This window comes from Haemaphysalis longicornis, unplaced genomic scaffold (genome assembly GCF_048455015.1).
Source record: "Haemaphysalis longicornis isolate Haplotype H1 unplaced genomic scaffold, Haemaphysalis longicornis Haplotype H1 scaffold_2, whole genome shotgun sequence".
Lineage (NCBI taxonomy): Eukaryota > Metazoa > Arthropoda > Arachnida > Ixodida > Ixodidae > Haemaphysalis > Haemaphysalis longicornis.
In genome coordinates this window covers 250814727-250820964 of record NW_027526295.1, presented here as the reverse complement: position 1 = coordinate 250820964, position 6238 = coordinate 250814727, and the positions used below count along the sequence as shown (strand labels likewise).

The following is a 6238-nucleotide window of genomic DNA, read 5'->3' as shown; positions in this document are numbered from 1 at the left end:
ATTTCATAACCTATAGTACGGAAATCCCCACCAAGCTCGACGTTGAACCGGTTCGCACCATCAGAAAAAATGTGTTGCTTGACACCCAGCCAGCCGAAATTCCCTTTTCGTGGGAAAGTTCATAGTGATCGTACTGGTACCTTTGCCGACATGTGCCCCTACAGTATTTTTCAGCGTTCCGGTTAGCGATTATTTGGCCTGTGCACCACCGACCCTCAAACCATTATAAAATATAGCGAATAAAGACTGTTGAAGGATCGGGTGCTGGCTTCCATTTGGGTGGATGTCAATCCCGAATCGGGACAGGTCGAATATAGACTTTTCGCGTGGTAGCTATTAACCGTGTTTTGTTGATTACCCACGAAGAAGAACTAACTTTTGTTTCGAAATTAAACATTGTTGTTTAAAAACAAGGTACACTACGAGATGACTGTCTTTAATATGATTGCAATGTTTAATGTTCTTATCAACACCTTTTCGCGCTTTTTGGGGGAAAAATGTTCAACTTAAAAAAAATGCGAGCAAATAAATTGTCGTAATGCGGAATTTTTGTGAACTTCCCTAAGCTACTCTTTATATGAGCCGACTGCGATTAAGCACTGACATGTGGTTGCAAAACTGACCTATGCGCTGCCTCCACCTCGGCAAGAAATGTTAGCAACCACATGTCAGGCTTTGTAATTTTTCCAATCTGCAAATTACTTCAATGAAAACAAATATGTCTTGTTTTTAACTTTTGTCGACATTTTTCCCTCCCCATGAAGTAACTCTATTCTACAGTTTTTTCTTATCGCATTGGTAGCAGCTTTTGTTCTGTGCAGTGTATCAAAAAATCATGCGGGAATTTATATATTCAAGCCAGAGTAGTTGGAGTACATAACGCCGAGCGCACCGTGAACACTGTTAGGCCTAGACTGTCTGGACCATGGTGACTTATTCTTTACACATGGACAAAGAAAGAAGGCAATAAATTTTGTACAAAATGAGCCTCAAAGTAGTTTTCTGTGTAACCCACCAACCTCTCACACGAAACAATTGGGTGGTCGATACGTCGCAGCGTCACTTATTGTTTGGGAGCCTACGCACACAAGACGTTAGTTTTACAGAGAGGTAAGTTATAGCGCTGTCGCTGTCGCTGCGGTACTCGTATACAAGTCTCTGAGCACGGAACTTGCTGTGATTCTGAAAAACAAGTCTTTGCTGCGGAGCCCACCCTCGGAGTTTACGCTGAAAAATGTTCCGACTTTCAAGTATCCAGTAATCATGTGAACCATTCCACGAGCACTTTTCTTCTAGCCTTTTTGTTGGTTTCAAGTATTTCGTTGATTATTAAACTTAAGGTGTTTTGTGTAGCTTTTTTGGCTATCATTTAAATTCAATGTCAGACTCCACAAATTTGAACTGTGACTTTTGGATCATATACATATGCACCCCTTGACGCACACCCCATGACGCAGCAAAAACGAAGAGCGCAGAATATAAAGAGGTAAGTAAATCCCCACGCAGAGTTGTCCTGCTTGTACGCGTATCACGACAAAAATGTCTACGCCTGAACAAAAATGCGCGGATGCTGCTTTGTCGTCTATGAGATGTTTCAAGAAATAAAAGGGGCTTGCAACTTTGTTTACGTCTTTTGAGTAGAGATTGACAACCTTTTGATTAAACGGTCGCCCAACCAAATCCTTGCTGTCTTGGCCTACCACTTGTAACAAGAAATATAGAGCAACATTTAGTAGGTAGGTGCGGTTGCTCAGATATCCCTTGATTACTGCTCATGAATAATCCACCGAGGTGACCAGCTCCAGCGGCTAAGGCGTTGTGCTTCTGATCCCAAAGACGCGGCTTTGATTCCCGGCCGCCACGGCCGCTTTTCTGATGGGGGCGCAAAGGAAAATGCCCCTGTGTTCGAGATTTGAGCGCACGTTAAAGATTCCCAGGTGGCCAAAATTAATCTCGCGCCCTCCACTACGGCTCGCCTCATCGCCTGAGAAGTGTCGGCGCATTTAACCTCACAATCAATCAATCAATCAATCAATCAATCAATCAATCAATCAATCAATCAATCAATCAATCAATCAATCAATCAATCAATCAATCAATCAATCAATCAATCAATCAATCAATCAATCAATCAATCAATCAATCGGTCATGAATGAACTGTCACAAAGGAAACAAAATTATTTCTACGCCTCGCAGTGTGTCAAAGAAAAGGACTATTTCTTAGTGGCTACAGTTGTCTGTGCGAAATGAAGCACCAGAAGTAGCTTTGAAGGATTTTATTTCACCTGACGCTGTCAAAAGAATTTTTGACGTCATTGTTCTTGCGCCAGCGCCATTAGGCCTTGGGGAGTTATTGTTTAGGCGAAATAGGCTCATGATTATTCAGGCCAATCGGGTGAAATGGGTCCATGGGCAAGCATTCATAGTTGGTTAGTCTGCCCAGTTCCTGAATTATTTCCGTGCAATTGATACATGTGCAGAAAATCGACCAATTTAAATATTTTATGTCATTCTGAAGACGTCTTTGTGCACACTTCGGTTCTAAAATAAAGATAAGGGCAATCGCGCACTGCTCGGGTAATTTAACTTTGGTTGGTGCGTTCCATACACAGTCAGAAAGGAACAACAAACAATCAATATTGAAAACGTGTTAAAAACTCAGGAACCTGGCTGACTGACGACAGCATTAGCGTGGGAGTGTAGGGCTTTTTTTGAGCAAGCAGTGGCTGCAACTATGATAGAATATCTATATCAAAAGCGTCAAGTATACAAACCCACCACGCAGGTTAGAACATTCCAGAAAGGTTTGAACTACTTCAATACATTCCCTCACAATACACCTGATATAGAAATATTGAAACGGTTTCAGCGACCGCTTATCGGAAACTTTACGACAGTGCAAAGCTCATCCTTGGTGTACAAAATTATTTGCCGTATACTAAATGCATTTCAAACGACACTGTTGTGATGATCAATCTCGCATAAATAACGCAACGCTTCAGCTGCACAGTTCACGCCGTGTCTTCATTCTATATTGTAGTATCAGAATTTCATCAGTATTTATTTTCTGCATTGACACATATCTATTCCAGAAAGTCCGGGTTCCGTGCTCACGAAGAATTTTTCGTGCATCTAATGTTATTACAGCTACAAAGGTAGCATTTCGAAAGATGTCGCAAAAGAAGCAAAAGAATTTATGGACAAGACAACTGTTTTTATGTTGCCTATGCTTATTACAGATACTTACAGATATTTGCTTATATATATATATATATATATATATATATATATATATATATATATATACAAAGTAGAAGTACGCTCTTCGGAGACGTTTCCACCTGAGACAGGCCATATATATATATATATATATATATATATATATATATATATATATGTGGTATATCATAAAAACAAATAAAGAATTTGGAAAGACAAAAAGAAAGTGGAGAAAAAATGCCCGCCGGGTGGAATCCGAACCCGCGACCTCCAGAATACGCGTCTGGTGCGATGACCACTACGCTACCGGCGGGGCTATTTTCCACTACAGTTTCTGGGGTATTTATGTTAAGGTATTTTTGTTTCCTGCGCTTGGGGGTGGTATCCAGCGCCAATCGGACTACTCGAGGTGAAGGGGACCTTCTTTTTAACCCCCGAGCCGTGACTCGAGTGTCTACGACATGTCGAGAGCGGTCGACCAGCGTTGAACCCTCTTAAGTTCCGTATGGCACCAAGACTGCCAAAACAAAGGCCCTCGCTATGCAGTTAGCGAATCAGAATGGGAAATGAGGGGCTCATTTAATTAAGACAGAAATAAGGCTTGGCAGTCAAGAAAACCTCGGAAAGCAAAGGGAAGATTGTTGTAGCTGATAGAAATAGTTCAAAAATCTGGAAAGGCAGAAAGAAAGTGGAGAAGAAATTCCCACCGGGTGGGATCCGAACCCACGACCTCCAGAATACGCGTCTGGTGCGATGACCACTACGCTACCGCCGGGGCCATTTTTCCATCCACTTTCTGGGGTTAAGGTACTTTTGTTCCCTGCGCTTTGGGGGTGGTAGCCAGCGCCACTCCGACAACCCGGGGTGAAGGCATGTCCGTTGTGCGGGTGCGAGGTTTAAACGCGGACGTTAAACGGCCCAATGGGACCTGCCCGGAGTCCTTAGTAGTAGAGCGATTAGGGTTTGTGTGTTAGGCTATGTTCAGACTACCGACGCAAAAGCCGTATCGTGTTCTATGGACGTAAAGAAACGGCATGTCACGCAGTTTGGTTGGCTGAGACGTGAAATGACGTCATTCTTTAAAGCTATTACGACAGTTGCGGCAACAGTCTGACCCCGGCGTTACACAAACAGGAAAATGCTTACGACGCGGGAGGGACACCGGCAGCTCCGTGTTTATCTGCAAGAACAATGCTTGCATCCTTCAGAGGTTCATTCAGCTAATTGGCTAGGAAGTATGCTTCATCGCAAATCGCGATAAACGTGTTTTCTTTCGTGCACTCCGTGGACTGCGTCCAGCTTTGCAGGTCATCCTTCTTCACAGAGTCGAAGGGAACTAATTTTTTTCATACACCGCCCATACGCCATCGTCTTGCTTTAAAAATCGAAAGCAGGAAAGCTTAATTTTAACTGAAGCACATACTGTTAGAAAAACGTAACTACCTACAAACTGAAATATTCCTTGAACTACGGCGAGATCACGAAGGCCTACCGCCTGGCTCGCAGAGTTCTCCCACCCCCGCACCCGGGGCTGAGCCGGGCGGAGGCCGTACTTCTAAGACAGCTACAGACCGGGTCGCTACCCACCCCGGCCTTGTTGCACCGTATGTACCCTGAAGCGTACCCGACCGACAGGTGCAAGGTGTGCCGTAGGGAGACGGCCGACCAGTACCATATCCTGTGGGACTGCTCAAAACAACCGGAGGAAGCGGCATGGAGAAAAATCCCGCCGCGGCTGGAAGAAGCCGCGAAGAGCTACGACCGCGAACATCAACTTTGGGCCGTCCAGCAGGTCCTGAGGGCGCTCGAAAGGCACGAGACTCGCGAGCCGTCAACGGCGAGCGGATGGCTCGGGCCGAGTAACGGCTAACCCCTAGGACGACGCCGGGCCCGCGTCACGGCGCACAAAAACGCCGATCTGCAGGCACAAATAAAGTTTACTCCAATCCAATCCAATTGAGGAGTCTTAAAGACAACTGCAGTCAAATTACACCCTGGCTAATTGCCTTCGAAATGTGTAGTAGGTACCATGAGTACTACTGCGACGCGACCGGTAGCACTGTGCAATGCGTGGTTATTCAGTTTAAGGCACCCAAAATAACGCCCTTGCGGACGACAAAGCACCTGCTGGCGTGTCGCGCAAACAGCCATTTAGCGGAAGGGACATGCCAGCCGTCCAGGCCGATCGGCCTGCCTCGCAGCGGGAGAATCCAGGAAACTCGTATTTCGCGGCGGTACGCCTGGCTTTCATGGCTCCGAAGAGCCTTCGTTAACAGGTACGCCACTCTCCTTTTCGAGTTCTCCTTTTCGAGTTCGAATCCTCCCTGTTCTGTGACCACGTCGCGACATCATGCCTACGCGGTGTGCTGCTGTCGGAGCGCACGAATAGTCGTGCTTGCGGGACAAGCGCTCGCTTTTCCGCGCGCCTCCCACACCCCCGCAAGCAAGCGCTGACACTCTCCTTTTGGCTGGCCGAGCCGGCCGCGTCGGCCGGTCCGCACAGCTCGCGCCGTTAGATCAGGCCGTCTGGCCGCTTGCGCCAACTAGCACGAGCCAACGCCCGCGCCAAACTATACCCACCATCACCATGCACACTATACACTGATGCTACCCCCTACCCTCACAAACCTGCACATTGTGTAGCTGTTGTTAGCCAACACACATCACCAAACGTCACAGCGGCTACCATCCTAACTAGCAACACAACCACGGCGGCGGAGGCAGCCATTGCCCTCGCGCTCACCCAGCGCCCCACCCCCCAATTCGTCCTCTCTGACTGTCAGCAGGCCATCCGAAATTTTATTCGCGGTAACATCTCTCCCATGGCATTAAAAAATTCCCCGCATTTCCCCGAGGGGAAGAATGTGAAAGTGCGAATGCACGAGTTGAATTTGCGCGGTTTGGTAATGTTCGCGAAAGAGAGATCACACACACACACACAACTACAAAGAAAGAAAGATGCATTTATTCACAGACACCTATTTGTGTTGTCGTTGTACTTGATTGCTAGAGCGGATC

General features: G+C 46.3%; 1 non-coding gene across 1 annotated transcript; it reads right to left on the bottom strand.

Moving 5' to 3' along the window:
• Positions 1–3922: 3922 nt before the first annotated feature.
• Trnat-cgu (transfer RNA threonine (anticodon CGU)) lies at positions 3923–3995 on the bottom strand. Its single transcript has one exon. It is a non-coding gene; the product is annotated as a tRNA-Thr (tRNA).
• Positions 3996–6238: the final 2243 nt, after the last annotated feature.